This window comes from Oncorhynchus clarkii, chromosome 1 (assembly GCF_045791955.1).
Source record: "Oncorhynchus clarkii lewisi isolate Uvic-CL-2024 chromosome 1, UVic_Ocla_1.0, whole genome shotgun sequence".
In the NCBI taxonomy this organism is placed as follows: Eukaryota; Metazoa; Chordata; class Actinopteri; order Salmoniformes; family Salmonidae; genus Oncorhynchus; species Oncorhynchus clarkii.
Window position 1 is genome coordinate 45,134,436 of NC_092147.1, and position 21,401 is coordinate 45,155,836.

At 44.5% G+C, this 21,401-nt stretch overlaps 1 long non-coding RNA gene across 1 annotated transcript; it reads left to right on the plus strand.

The window, feature by feature from the left end:
• The first annotated feature begins 19,309 nt into the window (after positions 1-19,309).
• On the plus strand, positions 19,310-20,016 carry LOC139416338 (uncharacterized). The gene is made up of 3 exons (XR_011635083.1): positions 19,310-19,374; positions 19,633-19,751; positions 19,860-20,016. It is a non-coding gene; the product is annotated as an uncharacterized lncRNA (long non-coding RNA).
• Positions 20,017-21,401: the final 1,385 nt, after the last annotated feature.

Here is a 21,401-nt window from a genome sequence, read left to right on the forward strand (position 1 = left end):
AGAATTTTAATGAATGCAATTTGCTATCCGAATGCCCCTGTATGATTGTATTTAAACAATTACTGAAAATTAATTCTGTCATGTTTATTTAAAAATCCATAACATGAGCTGCCTTTTTAATTGATGTCGATATATTGCGAGAAGCACAACATTTTTAAGAAGCAGTTATTTTATTGTAATTTTTTGGGGTCAACTTGTATTTTATTTGATTGAACCTTTATTTAACTAGGCAAGTCAGTTAAGAACAAAAACCTTATTTACAATGACCAAACCGGGATGTCGTTGGGAAAATTGTGTTCTGCCCTACAGGACTCCCAATCACAGCCAGATGTGATTCAGCCTGGATTTTAACCAGGGATACTTTAAATGCGTGTTATTTTTGGCTATATCACGATGAAGCAGAAGACTTTATTAAGTTAATAACGTAAGTTGAATCTCATGCCTCTAAATGAATGCCTCTAAATGAATACAACCTCTCCCGTATAATGATATTCCAAATAATATATGAGAACCATTATTCATGTACAAATGTTAATTGCACTTGCATACTAAAAAAAGTGACAGAGGTGTCGTGTTGAGAATAGATGTTGTTGCTACGTGCTGATTTAAATGCCGTGTCACACTATTTCCCAAAAGGAAAAGGTGGGCCCTAATGAGAGATGGGTCTGTGGCCAGCGAGTCGCGCTGCCCCCTGCCCGTCACCCGCTGACCTGTGACAGAGACACAGAGAGCCGCGGAGAGGGGTGAGTGGCCGTCACGGTAAGTGCTTGTGACAGGCCCACTACCGGCACATCTGTGGAGGGCCCAAACATTGTTTTCCCACCGGTGACTCTCTCTGTGGCTGGAGCAGGGAGGCAGGCAGCGCTGAGGGGCTAACTGGCTGCACTGCCCCGAGACAAGCCCCCCCCCAACCCCCCACGCTCTGGGGAAGCAGCTGTCACTCGCCCAGCTGCCATTTGTTCTAATGATCCTGGTGTTTTCATTGTTTGACTTTCCTCTCTGCTGTATAGGCCGGCCCCCTTGGTCTTCCCTCCTCATCTCCCGTCAACCATTTTTCATACAGAACAAAGATGCATACTATACAACAGCACTGGGCTTTAGAGGCCAGTTAGACTTAGACATCATTAGTAGTGAAGCCAGCTCATTTGGCTATCACGGACTGAGGCAGGCAGGGCAGCATGGGAAAGTGGCTGTTATGGGAGCGTTGACCCAGAGGGGTCAGCTAATCTCCATCAAGGGCCTTGTCAGGAGCCGTATCAGGGGCCATGGCCAGGGTCTTGTCAGACTCATAGGCTCATTATTAAACCCTGACACAGGCTCACTACTCCCTGGCTCTCTGGGCTTAAACTAGTTTGGCCTCTCTCTGGGCTTAAACTAGTACTGGCCACTCTCTGGGCTTAAACTAGTACTGGCATCTCTCTGGGCTTAAAATAGTATGGCTACTCTCTGTGCTTAAACTAGTATGGCCTCTCTCTGGGCTTAAACTAGTATGACCTCTCTCTGGGCTTAAACTAGTATGGCCTCTCTCTGGGCTTAAACTAGTATGGCCTCTCTCTGGGCTTAAACTAGTATGGCCTCTCTCTGGGCTTAAACTAGTATGGCCTCTCTCTGGGCTTAAACTAGTATGGCCTCTCTCTGGGCTTAAACTGGTATGGCCTCTCTCTGGGCTTAAACTAGTATGGCCACTCTCTGGGCTCCTGAACGTTTTTAAGCACTGGCCTTACAGTATACCTGGCTATCTATTGCTTCCTGTATATTTTCAATATGGACTTACAGTACATCACCAGGTCTATTTATTTGTGGCAGAACCCCATTCACTTCTGTCATGAAACTCTCTCTCTCTCTCGCTCTCTCTCTCTTTCTCTCTCTCTCTCTCTCTCTCTCTCTCTCTCTCTCTCTCTCTCTCTCTCTCTCTCTCTCTCTCTCTCTCTCTCTCTCTCTCTTTCTCTCTCTCTTAGCAGTCTCTTGAAAGCCCACTCAGTCCCATGCAGTATTTATTAGCCTGGCAGGCTGACTCTTCCCATCCTGACCCTTTCCCCTCTATTCTACATAATAATAATAATGCAGCCTGCATTATCACACAGCCTCATCACTTATTGAAGACGTCTGTGAGTGAAGACGCCCTGTCTTTGATTGCCTTGAAGGAACTTTGCACGGCCTCAGACTCCTCACGGATCCAATTCCATCCCTTTGTAGCTCCTCTTACTTCCACGGGAGTGGCCACTGGCTTGCTTTGCATCATTGAATGGCAGTCCATGCTGAAGGAATTCACCTTTTGATGGATTATCTAGATGCCAGATATGTTGGACTTCTGAGGGTTGCAGAGTGGTAGAGGCAAGGGTGAGTTTTAGTCATGTGGTTCCGGACGGATGCCTGCTTGAAGTCTGAAGAACCTTTCATGCGCTCATAGAATCATCAACCTTACTGTGATTGATCAGGATATGAGCAAACAGGGGTGAATATCATGTGGGCACAGGCAGGTCGACAGATGGCAAGACAAGCATGTTCTGACAGACATCTATATCTCGATATTACAGTAATTCTGAATGATGAAGGGAATATCATTGAAGAAAGTGCTATTGTAGTACCTACAGACAAGTAGACCACATGGGCAGACCAACAGATGCTGTAATCATTATAGACAGACAGACAGACAGACTGACAGATAGACTGGTGTTTTCTCCCAGAGTGGTGGGTGACTGTAGGCTATGTGCTCCATTACCCTGTGGAGCTGGAATCACCCAGAACACACCAGCATTAGTGGAGCCATGCCAGGTCACCCAGCTGACTGTACGGGACCCTGCACTGCATATGGCATGAGAGCCCCTCAGCAAACAGACACACATGCATGCACCACTCTGCGTGTGCGTGCATGCGTGCGCGTGTGATCCTACTTTTAGCTGCAGTGTTCTGTATTCCATTGGCTGTAATACATCTGGATTTGAGCTCTCGTGTACAACAACAAAGCCCGTTCCAAGACTCACTGTTATTGTCAGTCCATTTAGCATGCCCCTGTGTGCCAATATCCAGTCACAGACACACAAGTAATTGATGGGTTTCTCTCTGGCCCTAAACAAACAGTTTAGCCTTGTACCAGCTTAGCCTTTACCCCTGCCTCCACGGTGACTGTGGGGCATCCATTAAAGACTAGAAATGAACTGTTGTTTGATTGTCTGCAGACAGACACTCTGGGCCACGGCCCAGGTATGTGTCCTCACTACAGATGTAGCCGTCAGTTACACACAATTTACCATGCATCCTAATTTAAACAGCCTGTCTCTTTATTAAAACTCACTTTATCCAGCTATTTAGTATGGATATAGCAGTATTATTATGCACATCATACTGGCAAATCGAACAGGAATTCCCTCACTAATAAATGAATAAATCCACATTTTATTCGTCACATAACACAGTTTACAGCAAGTATAAATGGTGCACGAAATGCTTACTTGCAAGCTCCCTAAACAGTGCAGTACAATATCAATATCAATGATATAAAAAGTAAAATCAAAAATACAAAAATAACAAGTAGAAGGCACAGGCCCACCCACTCGGGAGCCAGGCCCACCCACAGGGGAGCCAGGCCCAGCCAATCAGGAGTTTCTCCCCACAAAAGGGCTTTATTAGAGACAGAAATACTAATGATGTTGGAGGCGGCTTATGGTAGAGAAATTAACATTGAATTCTCTGGCAACAGCGCTGGTGGACATTCCTGCAGTCATCGTGACAATTGCATGGTCCCTCAACTTGAGACATCTGTGGCATTGTGTTGTGACAAAACTGCACATTTTAGAGTGGCCTTTAATTTTTCTATAACATAAGGTTCACCTGTTTAATGATCATGCTGTTTAATCATGCAGCCCCAGGTGGATGGATTATCTTGGCAAAGAGGAAATGCTCACTTACAGGGATGTATAGAAATCTGTGAAATTAGCCTTTTGTGCATATGGAACATTTCTGTGATCTTTTATTATAGCTCATTAAACATGGGACCACTTTACATGTTGCGTTTATGTTTTTGTTCAGTATACACTACCGTTCAAAAGTTTGAGGTCACTTAGAAATGTCCTTGTTTTTGAAAGAAAATCAAAAATGTTGTCCAATAACATAACATCAAATTGATCAGAAATACAGTATAGACATTGTTAATGTTGTAAATTACTAATGTAGCTGGAAACGGCTTATTTTTATGGAATATCTACATAGCCGTACAGAGGTTCATTATCAGCAACCATCACTCCTGAGTTCCAAAGGCACGTTGTGTTAGCTAATCCAAGTTTATCATTTTAAAAGGCTAATTGATCATTACAAAACCCTTTTGCAATTATGTTAGCACAGCTGAAAACTGTTGTTCTGATTAAGGAAGCAATAAAACTGGCCTTCTTTAGACTAGTTGAGTATCTGGAGCATCAGCATTTGTGGGTTCGATTACAGGCTCAAAATGGCCAGAAACAAATAACTTTCTTCTGAAACTCATCAGTCTATTCTTGTTCTGAGAAATGAAGGCTATTCCATGCGAGAAATTGCCAAGGAACTGAAGATCTCGTACAACGCGGTGTACTACTCCCTTCACAGAACAGAGCAAACTGGCTCTAGCCAGAATAGAAAGAAGAGTGGGAGGCCACAGTACACAACTGAAGAGGACAAGTACATGAGGGTGTCTAATTTGAGAAACGGACGCCTCACAAGTCCTCAACTGGCTGCTTCATTAAATAGTACCCGCAAAACACCAGTCTCAACGTCAACAGTGAAGGGGCGACCCCGGGATGCTGGCCTTCTAGGCATCTTTTCAGAAGAAAGTTATTTGTTTCTGGGCATTTTGAGCCTGTAATCGAACCCACAAATGCTGATGCTCCAGATACTCAACTAGTAGAAATTCAACAGTATAACACTACAGTTGCAGGGGATGAGCTGCCAGGTTTTCTGCTGGCCGGGTTGACCATTTGTATTGTGGGAAGCTTTGGCGTTGGCCGTGTCCTCTGCTTTAGCTGTAGGCGTAGCAGGCAGCATAGCCTGACCACTGACCAGCAGAGTGTATTGTTCATCCGCTGGCCGGCTTATTAAGGCATGTGTTGACATGCCCCGGTTGCTCTAACCACAGTATCTGTCTGTGGGACAGTCATGCAACCCACACTGTGTGTTGCTGGGCGGAAAAGTCAAGTGCTCCGCAAACTGTTCTGTTCTAGAAACCTTGTCCACATCAAAATGTCAAGTATGGATGCAATTGATGACAAACACTCATCTTTCTTTTGTTCTGTATCACATACACAACACACATGTAACCTCTCCTAAATCCACAGAACTGATCAGTGGGGCCATTTTCCACTTGAGAGAGGCAAGTGTCAAGGCATACATCCGGAAAGTGAGAGGTTATTGACCCAGAGTTGTGTGTGTGTGTGTGTGTGTGTGTGTGTGTGTGTGTGTGTGTGTGTGTGTGTGTGTGTGTGTGTGTGTGTGTGTGTGTGTGTGTGTGTGTGTGTGTGTGTGTGTGTGTGTGTGTGTGTGTGTGTGTGTGTGTGTGTGTTGTAAAGGTAGGAGCGAGTCTTGCCGTCACCCCTTGGAACAGTATTCCCGACGGTGCATGGCTCCATACGATGCGCGAGCAGCCAAGCCTAGTGAAGCAAGCTGCCCATGCTCAGTGGCATTTCCCAAATGTGGCCCAGCTGGGGGCCTCTGCCTGGCTGCCTGAGTGGCACACACTGTCTCAGGGAGGGAGGGGGGCGAGGGGCTCTCAGGGCCAGGGATGGAGGATTCAGTGCCCCCCTCACACCCCCACCACCGCAACCAGCACTGCCCCAGCCATTAGCCTGCGAGGCGCTGAAGTTGATGCGCATTTCCGTCACAGTGGTATAGCTCCACTTTCAATGCAGAGCGAGAGGTGCTTAATTTCCATCAACCAACTGTGTGATGCCCTTTCTTTTAAGTAATGTCAGCGTCTCACTTTAATGGTATTTCTGTCACTCGTCTCTAACGGGAATACATGAAGCTGATGGGGTGTGTGTGGGCAGACGGGGAGGAGGGAGATTAATTGACTGGGTAGAAAGTGTCCTGAATTATCATCGGACTTCAATCATGCAGATAGACACATCTCAGACACGCACTCTCTCTTTCGTTCTCTCAGGTTATGCAAATAGTAGGCCCGACCACTGTAACTGATGAGCAGCAGATCAACCATATAGTGCGTTGTATCTGCCACGTGCTTATCTTTGATTGTTCATGTGGATCAAATAGTCGATCTGTAGAAAATAATGATGGGCATGTAACATTTAGTGTTTTGCACTCAGATTAGGTCGGGAAGAAAAGGAAAATATTGGTGTTCTATCCAATAGCGAGTCAGGCTCAACAAAGCCCTTTACCCATGACTATATTAATTTACACGGCATGGCCATTCTGTTTCTGTGGAGAAGTGTTCTCTAGTTTTGCTTGAATGGAGTCCTGCTTTTCTTTTAGCATTGTGTTGCATATACAGTACAGTACCTGGCGTCCATCTTTGATGGGGTCATTAGTGTGTCTCATTACAGAGTTGAGAGGTAAACGGTTCATCTCCGTTGGTCAGGATAAAACCGGGAAACAGTACCTTCACTCAGTTAGGCACGCATCCCACATAGAAGCAGCCTCATTTTAAACACGCTCCTCGTACACCGCATAGAAATAATAGAGCTGTCTAGGTAATTATTAGTCTCATTAAACTGTCTCTCAAAGCTGTGCATATTAGTGTATGCAGGAGTAATCTCAGCCAGAAGAATGAGAATCCCCCCCCAAAAAATATTCTGTTTCTGAAAGTCCAGTAAATATCGTAGCATTTTTAATCGTTTATTCAATTGTACTGGATAAATTAGAGATCTTTGCATGAATTAATGTCATTTTCAAAAAACATGATTTCACATTTGTTTAAACAATTTCAGTAGTAATCAATCTAACAAAATAATCATGGTAGAATATGTGTAGGTTTACATAATAGAAACATACAGTAGTATTTTGTTCATCACTGGTAATATTTTTCATGCCAAAAAATGTCTCGGTATAAGTCAAATTAAGGCCACACTGTAAAACATATATTTTTTTTTAAATAAGTAATGATTTTTTCAGCTTTTTGAGTATCTCCAACATGAAGTATTCTCATGAATAATATACTTAACTTTTTTTGGTTTCACAAACACTAACACATTAAGATCCAACATTAATTTGATCAGTTCCAAAACGGTTATTATTCGTTAGATCAACTTAACATTTTTGATCCGTTACTTTCAGTGATCATGTCTTAAGGTGTAATAAATGTATTCTGTCTTTGATTATTTTGCCATTTGAACTTACTTTAGCAGGCGTTGCTGAAAACAGTGCTCATTCCACTAGCGGTCAATGGAAGTAGAACTTTAAGCATGTGCCTCTAGCATTAAGGGTTTTAGGCACATGCCCTTGTTGTTGTTGTTGTTGTTGCTGTTCTTCTTCTCCAAATTTGTATTGTCAGATCGCAAACCAACTCAAAGATGGATATACCGCCACCTATTGTACTGGCTGGAGTGTGAGGCCGGCCTCCATATTCATCTCTTTCGCTTACATGTATCTCGCCCTGTGATTCTGCCTACTGTTCGGGAGTGTGAATTCATTACAATTTGTGACACAAAAAACTTTCCCTACCAACTTAACCCTACAATCATTCAAATCTCCCCACTATTCCAGCCTCTATCGGCTCCTAAACCAGTCTATCAGCCTGGGAGGATGGGATACTCTGCAGTAAAATCTCATACATACAAGTACCTTGTTGATGGTGGGAATCTCCTCTTTGAACGCCAATTTGCCTGTCATTCGGACAGGCAGACAGTAAGACTTCTACTAAGCCCCGCTGTACCAAAATAAATGCTAGGTTGGAAGCAAGGGGATATAATGTGCGAGTGAGATAAATACAAGAGATGATTCGGACAGCAACATGAACATGATATTCTTATTGAGGCGCAAAGTATAGGTGTGTCTGTGATGGCCTGTACAGCATGGCTTGGAACGCTGCTTGTCCAATCAGTATCCAGGATCCAGACAACCAGTTTTATAAAAGTATCATAAAGTTTTATTTAAATGGAATTACCCACAATCCTCAAAAAACAGAGCCACATGGCAGGTTGTTGTAAAAAAAATCATTCTTAAGTTGAGAGTTAAAACTTCTTAAGTTGAAGTTTTATGAAAATGTTGTATATATTAAATTGAATTTACATTTTCGAAAGTCATGCTTTTTGAACACAAAAATGAAGTAAGCTATTCAAATATTCAAGTAAAACAGTGCATTCTGAAAACCATTTTTTTGTAAAAATCTGAATTTTTGGTGTAGTATTTACTAAGCCCCAGAATATTTTTTTGACAGTGCAGCCACCACAGGCAATTTAGAGATTTTTTTTGTATTTTGGTCCATTAATATTAGTATTTAAACAAATGTAAATGTTAAAAGTTGACTCAAATGTTTAATTTTGTTAGTTGATCTTACTACCATCATCAAAATGTCATGAATTGTAACCACATTTAAATGGACATACATCCATAATTTCAAAGCTCACTACATTGACTCACACATAATTTAAAAGCACATTTGATAGAGAATGTTACAAACTGGACTATATATAGTAACTTACTTTGGTGTTTGATAGTCTAAATTCAGTGTCCTTGTCTTTAACTGTAATTCCCCGAAAGTTAGGCACTTCCCACACACAAACACATTTTTCTCACCCTCGCAAGCATCTGCATTCACCAAATTGTGTGTGATTATCCTTAGATGTATTCTCCAGACATATACAGGGAATTGTTGATATGTTGAAAAAATATATATATTCTAGAGGACATTTTCTTCTGAAAAATGCGCCAAAAATGTATTTTACTTAACGTTTTACAGATAGAAAGTTGAACAAAGTATGTGTAAGTCCGGTCGTGGAGTGTCTTAATGAAATTAAACCTAAATATTTAGGCTGACCACATCCGGTGTCCAGAAAAAATGTGTTTTGTGTGATATGTGTTTTGTGTGACACATTTTTATTTATTTGAATTTTACCCCCTTTTCGTGGTATCCAATTGTTAGTAGTTACTATCCTGTCTCATCGCTACAACTCCCGTATGGGCTCAGGAGAGACAAAGGTCGAAAGTCATGCATCCTCCGAAACACAACCCAACCAAGCCGCACTGCTTCTTAACACAGCGCACATCCAACCCGGAAGCCAGCCGCACCAATGTGTCAGAGGAAACACCTTGCACCTGGCGACCTTGGTTAGCGCGCACTGCGCCCGGTCCGCCACAGGAGTCGCTGGTGCGCGATGAGACAAGGATATCCGGCCAAACCCTCCCTAACCCGGACGACGCTAGGCCAATTGTGCGTTGCCTCACAGACCTCCCAGTCGCTGCCTGCTGCGACAGAGCCTGGGCGCGAACCCAGAGTCTCTGGTGGCACAGCTAGCGGTGCGATGCAGTGCCCTAGACCACCTGGAAGGCAAATGTGCACACATTTAATGAGATATCACCTCATTTGCATATTTTGAATAAAATATTTCAGAAAATGTTTCATGCACAAAAGTATTATATTTGTGTCCACGACGGCATTCAAGTGGTAAAAATGTATTGTGATATGATTAAGGTAAAATGAAGGTGCCTGGCCTATTTGTTTTACTGAACACTTTCTTTTTTTTTTGTTAAATCTTAACTTCTTAAAGCATTGTTGGTTAAGGGCTTGTAAGTGAGCATTTCACTACAAGGTCTACTACACCTGTTGTATTCGGCGCATGTGACTCATACAATTTGATTTGATTGAAGTCCAATATTATAAACAACATTACTATGCGTCTCTAGCCAAACTTCCCAGCATGCCTTTCCCTCCTTCCAGTCGTTTACATTTTATTTCTCTATTGAGTGTGCCCTGTAATTAAGTTGCCAGCAGCAGTACCACATTAGTGTTGGATGAAGCCCTCCACCGTTGGGTTTTAGCATTAGGCAAACAACAGGAGTCTGTGTTTGCTGTGACCTCTCTGTCACTTTAGCAACACAGTGGCGTCCATTAAGCTACCTCCATCCACACGGTAAACACCCCCAGGCAGGGCTTTTACATCTACCCCTTGTCTAGGTCACAACACTTAGCTACACTCAGCAACCCGAGCCCACGTTAATGAACGTACCTCTCCAAGTACGGGGAGCTGCTTAACATTTTGCTTGTGGTCATTCATCCTCATACCAAAGTCTATGGTGAAAAGTACTTATCACAGCATGCCATTAGATAATAACAACAAGAGTTTTTTTAACAATGAGATTTTATGGCTCTACTTAAATGTCATTTTTTACTTTGATTGCGGTTTTGGTCCGGACATCTGAGGGGACAGATGTTCTCCCCCAGGACAGACCCAATGCTGACTCGTTCTTTCTTTCTTTCTTTCTCGTAATATCTCTCTTTCTCAAAAAATGCAATAAGTTGAGATCTGTTGCAATTTTCGGTAGTTTTACTGAAGCATTTGTCTCCAAAACGAGTGGTTGTTCACCCCAGCCCCCTAATCGTCCACGGGCTCTACTGTCCGTGACATCTCCATCCCTCTGTCCTCCAGACCCCCCCCCCCCCCCCTGTCCCCCGTCCCCTCCCCACCATGACTGATAGTGTTTAGTCACCCTGCAACGCGCCAACCCACAGAGGGACTTGTCATACAGGATGTTTGCTCGACATTGTACACACACACACCAAAAAATCTGCCTTTGACTACCCTGTTGGGACACAGACATATATCTAGTGTCAGGAACAATCTGTTGGGAGTTTGTCTGCTGCGTGGCGTTGTGTGACCAGTTGTGGCGTGTGTGTCCAGTCGTGAGCGGCAGAGCATAAGGTCTCCAGCCGTACATCTGACCCCAGGTGATGGGCTCCAGCACCCTGTCACATAGCATTTGGGCTGGGACCGCTAGGCCAGCGTGGGGCTGTTGGGGGGCTGGTGGGGTAGGTTGGGGGTTCTGGTGTGGTAGGTTGGGGGCCTACAGGGGTGGAGTGAGGAGAGTGAGTCCCCTTTAGGGCCCATGGCCATAATGATCCATAGCACAGAGGTGGTGGCAGGTTTCATACTGGAGAGAGGAGCAAGGAGGCTAGCTGACTGAACGCACCCTGCCGTCGTGGCCGAGGGAGTCAGGGTTAGGGAGGACAGGATGTGTGTGTGTCTTGCTTAACATGATTCTGATCCCAAGAGCAGCAGGTGTACTGTTTGACGGCTCCTACCACTTCCTTATTCACTATTTCACTGTTACAAATGTGCATCTCGAATGGGTTTACAGTTAGCAGACTGTAGGGTAGTCAGAGGAGCCCAGTGTCACATGGTACTAAGGTCACACAGTGTCACTCAGCCATTGTGATGATGTCACTGGGGCCTACAGGAAAGACAGCTCAGCCTGACCTTGTGGAGGTCACGCAGGGCCAATGGTGCCAGCTGCGCTCCTCAGGTTGGGGGTCTGTCCTGGGGCCCATTCTCTGTCCCGGTGTGTCTTTCCAGAGACATGGGGGGAGCGCGGGTGGCAAAGTCATCTGTTCACTGACGAGGTGACCAGGACACCCGAGGGCCACCAGAGGAGAGGAGGGGGGCAACCTGCCCACTACATTCTACTGCCATCCCCTTCTCTCTCTCTCTCTCTCTCGCTCTCGCTCTCGCTCTCGCTCGCTCTCTCGCTCTCTCGCTCTCTCGCTCTCTCGGTCTCTCGGTCTCTCTCGCTCTCTCTCGCTCTCTCTCTCTCTGACTGTAGACATACTCTCTTATATATTTTCAACATTTATATTGTTGTAGTAGACTACATGTAGAAGTATATGATAGTGTAAATTATTTTTATATTTTTGATATGCTCTTGGAAAAAAGTTTGCTGGCAGACCCTCATGTGGGTTGCCGTCTCTTTCTATAATGCTGTGTGTGTGTTTATGCATGTCTGCATGTAGGGAGGGAGGGAAGGTTCTTTATGGTGTATTTTCAGTTTGCCTTTGATGATGCAGGTGAGATAGGAGCTGAGATCAGAACCCTCCTTTGCATAAATGTTAATCACGGTGCTGGGAATGTGAATGGCGAGTATTCTCTCTGTGTGTGTGTGTGTGTGTGCGTGTGTGTGTGTGTGTGTGTGTGCGTGTTTGTGTGTCCTTTGCCCCCCTCTCCGTGTCTGATTGAGGGAAACCAGGGGCCGGCGTTCAGCGGTAATCATCCCAGCAGGGGTCCCCATCGGATGCAGTCCTGTCATTACATTTGTGTTGAACACCGGCCCATCTAAATGTCAGCCTTGATGGGCTGCTAGGCCTGCAGAACGCCGACGAGAACGTAAACACCCGGCAGAGAGAGCGGAACAGCTCCCCCGCCGCCGAAAAAAAAAAAGTGATCTGATGAGCAGGAATTAACTTTTAATTACCCAATTCTTTAGACTTTCATAATTGTTTTGGTCACACACACAACAAATGCGAGGCCTGTAATTTGAAAGCTATTTTCGAGATGAGAAAATCCTCTGCGAGGAGGTGCAAGTAGATTGGAGGGTGGAGGGAGACAATCATGCCAGTGGATTTCCTTATAGAAAATCCAAATTGCTTATTAGAATGTTGTGGAGTGTTTACAATATGTGGCTTTAAGTGCGCTACTGTCTAACAGAGGGGAAACGGTATCTGTGTGTCCTGGAATCAAACACTGGGATGGACATGTTAATACGGGGATGGACATGTTAATACGGGGATGGACATGCTAATACGGGGATGGACATGTTAATACGGGGATGGACATGTTAATACGGGGATGGACATGTTAATACGGGGATGGACATGTTAATACAGGGATGGACATGCTAATACGGGGATGGACATGTTAATACGGGGATGGACATGTTAATACGGGGATGGACATGTTAATACAGGGATGGACATGCTAATACGGGGATGGACATGTTAATACGGGGATGGACATGTTAATACAGGGATGGACATGCTAATACGGGGATGGACATGCTAATACGGGGATGGACATGCTAATACGGGGATGGACATGTTAATACGGGGATGGACATGTTAATACGGGGATGGACATGTTAATACAGGGATGGACATGTTAATACGGGGATGGACATGTTAATACGGGGATGGACATGTTAATACGGGGATGGACATGTTAATACGGGGATGGACATGTTAATACGGGGATGGACATGTTAATACGGGGATGGACATGTTAATACAGGGATGGACATGTTAATACAGGGATGGACATGTTAATACAGGGATGGACATGCTAATACGGGGATGGACATGCTAATACGGGGATGGACATGTTAATACAGGGATGGACATGTTAATACGGGGATGGACATGTTAACACGGGGATGGACATGTTAACACGGGGATGGACATGTTAACACGGGGATGGACATGTTAACACGGGGATGGACATGTTAATACGGGGATGGACATGTTAATACGGGGATGGACATGTTAATACGGGGATGGACATGTTAACACGGGGATGGACATGTTAATACGGGGATGGACATGTTAATACGGGGATGGACATGTTAACACGGGGATGGACATGTTAACACGGGGATGGACATGTTATCACGGGGATGGACATGTTAACACGGGGATGGACATGTTAATACGCATCTCTTCAAATGTATCAGAACATGCATATTTGGATAAGATAAGACCATTAGATAAGAAAGCAGACAGTATCCATGTGTCGATCAGCGCTATTCCACAGTGCTGCCGAGATAATGTCCATAATGTGTCTTTGTGTCCACCGAATAAGCCATATTCTCCCTAAGTGTGACAGTCAGGAAACCAGTGACAGGACAGACAGACAGAAAACAGGAAACACAACTCTCTTAGCAGGCAGGAGACATTTAGAGAAAGGATGTCCATGTTAAATAATTCACAGCTGGGAGTCATGGGGTGCAGAACCCCCATCCTTCTACACACACACACACACACACACACACACACACACACACACACACACACACACACACACACACACACACACACACACACACACACACACACAGAGAGAGACAGAGACATGAGGGCCTGAGGAGTACAATGCCATTTTGTGATAACACCACACTACTCACCAAGGATGCCCAAACATTCTGGTAATGAAGGTGTTCATTTTACACCCCACCCAACCATGAGGCATCCAGGTCTTCATCACTGTAAAATATAAAACGGTATAGTTTGATAGCATTTCAAATCTTACCAATAGTGTTGTCAAACTATTTTGTTATTTCTTTGATCAAATGTAAATGATTGAAAAATGTGAACCTGAATACAGGGTGTGTGTCATTTCAATCATAGAAATAGAATTCATAGACTGGACCTATCCCTTCAAACCACTGCAATTTAGCTGGTACACCAATGATATTTAAATGTAATTGCAACCTAAATGGACATGTACTTTCTATCATCTATATTTCTAGGATTTCAATCGGTTCTCTATAGAGGATTGACCGTATAATTTAAAACAACAGATATTCCCATTCAAGTCAACGTTCTCTTGTATGTGTGAATCTCCAACCATCTTTGTGGTAACATTTGAAAGTCAACTGTATTCAAATTTTAGTACATTTATCAGCCAAGACATGACACCCACCCTACATTCAAGAGCATGTTGTGTCTAAACCAATGGTGGGAACAACACAAAAACATGAGATTATGTCAAATTGGGTCTAAGCTTCAACATAAGTGAATTTTTAAGAGTTTCTGCATTTTAGACCATTGAGGTTAGAAGGTTTTAAAAAAATGACATCATTTTTATTTACAGAGTTCAAATGTACTCTCATTGAAACCATGAAAAGGAATCCAGAAGGAAAAAAAAGAGTTTGACAACCCTGTTTGTAAAGCTTTTAAATGATATCAATCTCAACCGTTTCTCTTTTCCAGTGATGAAGACATGGTGTCTCATAGTATGGTAGGGCAAAAATGGGTCAACTTTGAGCATCTTTATCTCCTGAATGTTTTGGTAAAAACATTCTGAGCACTTCTACAAGGGGCAAATGTGCATGGAAGGTTTCATTCAAATCAAAAGGAGTGCTGTCAAAAAAAGTGATTGAATTCAAATGGATTTACCCTGATGTAATTGGCTGCAGTGTTTTGTTGTACAGGATAGCAGAGACGTTTTGGGGGCATAGTGTCCCTCCCTGTTCGGTACAGATAGGCTGTCTGAATTGACAATGGTCAAAGTATGATATGGTAGATGCCACAATGTGTCAAGCCAGTTCAACATTGCAGGGGCAATGGCCTTCGGAATACAATAGTACTTCCATGAGGAACTTTTCCCCCTGAGGCAAAGTTTACAGATAAACAAAAAAGCAGAGCGCAAAAGAGGACACATGGAAAGATACACAGATGACGAGGAACAGATAGACATATATTTGAGACAGATAAAAAATAACTTTTGCTGGGGGAAAGAAGGTAAGTGCCACATATTCCACAGAGTGTGGTCTCCACCTAGTGGACAATGAGAGAAACAGCGCTGCTTTGTTCCAGCAAATGCACATCACGTTGTCTCAGGGCTCCATAGTATTGTGCAACAGTATATAATCAGACACCAGAGCTTACGAATGCAGGTCTCATTCAAAGGAAGTGGGGGAAGCTGTCAAATCTGGACATGACCCTCCACCGCAGCCCTGTGTGTCAATGCCCGAGGTGGGGGGGTGGTGTGTTTGGTCTGCCTGTCAATGTCAGTGAAATGAGCAGCTAGTGATGGCTCTGAGGTTAGAGGTCCCTTCCCTAAGGCTGCTATGGGCTATGGAATGCTGCTGGCCACCCAGTCCCATCTACCCTGTCTCCCAGCACCCCAGCCCCAGGGTCCAGCTCGACCTTACACCACTCCAACCACAGGGTCTAACCCAAACCCCAATCTGTTCACTGGTCTCGTGACCAGTGGCCTCAATGTGTGGCTCTTTGCCACTCTAAAAATCAATTTCTTACATAAGGTTCTGTGAATATCCCTATGTGTGTTCCTCTCTGTCAGATGGGCCATCAAACAGGAGGGGCTGAGAAGAGCGGGCCAATGGAAGCAGTCCAAGGTAGAGAACCCAGAGTGGAACAGGCTGACCTACATGTGGCCCTCTCTGCCCAGTGGAGAGGGCCACATGTCTTCTTGTATGGGCCAGTACAAGACCCATGGTACACCTGGAACTGGTCCGGGGTACATACACTCAGTCCAGTGAGTGCTAGTCTCTGAGGGGTCCAGAATAAAATTAAGGCCTATATCAAAGCAACCCAGACAGCCATTGTCAATGGTCCACAACACACACAGCGCACTCTAGATAATACGTGTGTGTATTGGCTGAGAAATCTCTCTCAGAGAACCCCGGGTCTGTTAGAGCGAGGAGCAACATGCTGACTGACTGTCAGAGTGGATCTGTGTTGTTGTTATGCCATGGCATATCTCCTCTGTCTGTCTGTCTGAAGGATCAGATGAGGCAAGTCGGACAGGAGCATGACAGGCTTGTTAGGAACGAATCGGTCCACTGGGCACAACCACTGACTGACAGGTTCACATTTTACACTCAATGAATAGAGACTAACAAATGTTTAGCTGGTTGTTTTATCATGAAATCGTATAATGGAATAATCATAAGGTGTGTGTGCGTGTGCAAGATATTAAAGATATCCTGTGCTTTTCAGCTTTTGTGCAACCTTAACTTGCCTTGGAAGTGTAGTTTGCTCATTCATTTGTACGGACAGTGTTGAGACACACACTAGAGGGAGAAATTACCAGGCTACTTTACACTTTTGAATGCCCCTGCAGGACCTAAGCTGGCCACTGGAGGGTGCCCTAGTCCCCTGTGCGCCACCACTGACTGACTCCAACAGGAAATGGCACTGTTTCAGACCTGCACCACTGAGATTGAGGGTACTGAGAAACAGACAGGGGGTAGAAAAGGCCAAGGCCATAACTGTTACAGTACCCAACCTCACACTGAACACTTGGTGAGGACAATATCCTCTCAGTTCTTCTACATCCCTCCTCTCTGACACTGACAACTACATCTGAAGAATATGGGTACATCTCATTCCACATCCACTATAGGCAACACGATATTGTCAATTACAGTTCCGTTTTAAATATTGTGTAGTATACAAGTGGTATAGTAGCATCAGTCAAAAGCCTGCAGCATCTGTAAAGTAAGTCACTCTGGATAAGAGCGTCTGATAAATGACTAAAATGTACATGTAAATGATAGCAATAGCTGCACATTTAGTAGCTGCACATTTAGTAGGGGTAGTGGTTCTGGTTTAAGCCTGATGTTCTCACTGCAGGATTTTACACATCCTGAAAAAGATCCCTTAGTCTCAAATGAGATGATTTATGTAGATGTATTAATTTAGCTTCAGATCATATATGTATTAGCACATTAGGCCTGATTCAGAAGTAAGAGGACTCTCTACTGTTCACCAATCATTTGGAAAAGAATGCATAGCCTTCAACCCCCCACACAACCCACCAATGAATGTTCATTCACTCAAGGTAAAGTCAAGCCTGAAATTGGAGTTTCTGATCCAGGAATATAATTTGTACCTCCTAATTAACTCAATCAGTTCTTCGTCTTTGGAGCAAAGTAAATAAAGCTGCCCCGGGTTCCCATTTACAGATGAGCACATGCAGCCTGCCTGACCTTTGACCTTTCAGTCTGTGTCAGCCTCTCCTTCATTACGGGCTCAGGCCTGGAATCTGGGGCATCATTTGCATAAGTTAATTCCTCGTTACGATCCCCCTCGCAGCCGTGCGAGGCCAGGGAATAGAACTGATTATGATTCTGCTTCCCTCCATTCATCTGTGCAGTAGGAAGCCTCTCGCCCGCACAGCACAGAGACTCAAAGCAGAAAGAGGCATCAGCAGGGAGAGGGAAAACAGTAACACGGCAGAAATCCACAGCCTTGGGTTTCAGCAGTTCCTTGAGAGGTAAAACCTCAAGTTGAATTGAAATATATTCATGACGAAAAAATATATGTATTTTCATTTCCCCTCGTGGTTGGGAAGGGAAGAACAGTACAGCCAGTCTAGACTGTAATGCTTTCTTCTCAGGTGCACAGAGTCTCTTCATCTGCCCCACGCTGCTCTCAGGCTCTTCCTCACAGACGGCAGGGAGAGAACACTACTCCTAGATCTGATTCTAGACCAGCTGGTATTGAAGTCATACTTTTGAATCGACTTTTTTTAAACTTTTATCTTATGAATTAAAAGTTCACTCAAGTCAACTTTATGGACAATGAAATTGAACTATTCTTTCCTCTCTGTGTCATTGAGGTGTATGTGTCCTGTGTGCAGCCGTGGGTTAACCCTCATCTCAGCCGTGGTAGAATGTCCAAACAGCGCCGCCTTCTCCACCTGGAGCCGGACGTGTCCCAGATCCGCCACTACTGCACCCTCTGCCACCAACATGGTTGGTACATCCCAGAAGACCAATCAGCACTCGTAAAACGTGCATACGTCCATCAATGACAATGCATTCTGAACTGTGGCATGTCATTAGGCCTACATATTGAAGAAATGGTACGAAAACAATTCTACCCTCTTTCTCTGCATTTGTGTGATGTGTGCAGTAGAGTCTTGTGTTGCCTTGCTGTCTCCCCAGATATGGTACTGGAGGTAAGAGGTGAGATACAGGAGGGCTCTCTGCTCACTGTGGCCCCCTGTGGTGTTTTCTATGAAGAGCAGAGCCAAAGAGTCAACGCCCCAGGAGGAGAGTGCTGAACATGATCACCTCAACAGTCTCATGTGAGTCTGTCAGTAACAAACTAACAAGGCCAATCAGGTCCACTCTCTGATCCTGCATACTAAAACTGCATAATATGTCATTGTGTCATTATGTCCTTCCGTTATTTGCGTCTTGAAATCGTGTGTGCTTTTCTGTTTCGGAAGGGACTCGCACTCAAGAGCTCACCAGAAAATAGAGACGTACCCTACTTTCAAATACACGTGGCAAGGGAACCACGAGGGAGATGTCACACCAAATGTTGTGGAAAATGGCTGCAGTGATGTTGACCAACCTGCTAAGAACAAGGCTAAGCTGCTTTAAAACAAACATACAGCCATCGTTTCCGTGGGGTTGCACAGGGTACTCTGTTTCACTAGCACCAGTGCTCCATTGTTCTGGATTTTCATGGCATTGTGCGTCAATTCTCTCAATATGTTGCAGCAGCGCAGTAGGAGCATCACACAGGCCCACAGACAGCAGTTCAATTCAGTTCAGTAAGGGCCAGATAGTGAGCTGCAGAAACCCCTGTCTGGCTGTTTGGGTCGCTGGCCATGGGGCAGTGGGGGAAGGTGGGGTAAAAACAGGGTCACCCCTCCAGTTGGTGCGCAGCAACCCCTCTTACTCAAACCAACGTTGGACACTGAATGAGGGAGAGAGGTAGGAGAATGGGCCCCATGTGAATTGATACTAATGTCAGAGCGTGACCCTGTCTGTCTATCCTCCCACGTCACACTGATATATTAGTTGACCCCCTCTGGCCCTGTCTAGGTCACTGTACTGTGCCTATGAGATCCAGGCACGGACAAAATGACAGGGTCAAAGGTCTTTTCGTGTTCTCGGAAGCCATAGGGAAACGTTTATGAAAGTAGTTGTTATAAAGAGACTGTTTTGATTATTGTTTGTCTCTTCACACAGGACTCTTCATCTGTTGGCCAACCCTGAGCTGGTATTGTCTGTTTCCATGACTACAATCCCCCCCAGGAGACTCCTGCTCTGAACCCTGTCTCCTCACAGGCTGCTCTGTAGTCCTACAGGTAAGACTCACTGACAAGCAAACAACAACAACAACAACGAACAAGTACAACAACAAGTACATACTGAAAGTATCATGGTTTGATCTCTTTCATATACTGCCTGTTCAGAAATATAAGCCCTATAGTTACGGAGTAGCCAACCAGAAGTGGGGCTGGTTTCCAGATCTTACGGTTCTGAGTGCATTCTACACCTCATTGCTGGACCAGGAAGTGACTGCAGCCAATCAGGCCTCCGTGTGTGTACCGCCTGTGTGTCCCGAGAACCACTTCACCAGCAGGTATACCAGAACCAGTCCAGAACAACTACTGTAGCACACTGTACTTGACACAGTGTTAGGTATCCATACCCATTCTGTTCTGCTGTACATTCTTAGTGTATTCTGTGGTTCTATGCGCTGGTTGTGAGGATTATAGGAAGGTTCGAAAGGAGTGGTACATTTTGGATACCAACTGTACATTCTTCTTTGCTTAGATGGTTATTTGGGAATAACGTTGTCTGTACAGTATTGCATACTCTCTGAATAATTATGTATGCACTATACCAGAGGAGGCTAGTTATAGGAGGGGCTCAGTGTAATGGCTGGAATATAATTATGGAATGGAGTCAGATACGTTGTTTCCATGTGTTTGGTACCATTCCATTTATTCCATTCCAGCAATTTACAATGAGCCTGTCCTCCTACAGTGGGGCAAAAAAGTATTTAGTCAGCCACAGTGCAAGTTCTCCCACTTAAAAAGATGAGAGGCCTGTAATTTTCATCAGGTTGTGGACAGGTGTCTTTTATATTGATAACAAGTTCAAACAGGTGCCATTAATACAGGTAACGAGTGGAGGACAGAGGAGCCTCTTAAAGAGGCGACCAAATGTTTGTAGGTGACCAAATACTTATTTTCCACCATAATTTGCTAATAAATTCATTAAAAATTCTACAATGTGATTTTCTGGATTTTTTTTCTCATTTTGTCTGTCATAGTTGAAGTGTACCTATAATGAAAATTACAGGCCTCTCTCATCTTTTTTAGTGGGAGAACTTGCACAATTGGTGGCTGACTAAATACTTTTTTGCCCCACTGTATATATCCTACCACCAGCCTCCTCTGTACTCCACAGTATCTCCTACTGTGCTATGTGGGGGGCAGGGTTTCTCCTTCGCCAGGTCAGGTGTGAGTGGGAGACAGAGTGAAGGTGTGTCCTAGCTGTTCCACTGGGCTGAGAGGGAGAGGAGTTCTCCAGAAGCCTCCTCCAGGATCCTCCTCCCTCTGCTGCATGGCCAGTCACAACCACCAGCTCAGCCCGACTGGACACTTCAGGATCCTGAAGGTCCACCAGGTAGTGCAACCTGGACTTGGGGGTAGACGTAACATAGTCAACGTAAAATCTCCCTCCATTTAGTATGATTATGGTACGTTTCGTACCATACCGTTTCGTGTTCCTTTGTGGACGTCCATCATCAGTATGATATGTTACGAATTACAATTCACATGATATGTTACGGATTTCAATTAGCGGTGGCTAACTTTAGCCAGGGTTAGGGGAAGGGTTGTCTAACATGCTAAGTAGTTGCAAAGTTTGATAGTTAGCTCAAATGGGTTGCTAGATGTTCGCGTTACACACCCACCCATCCTTCCCAACCAAGTTTTTGGCATATG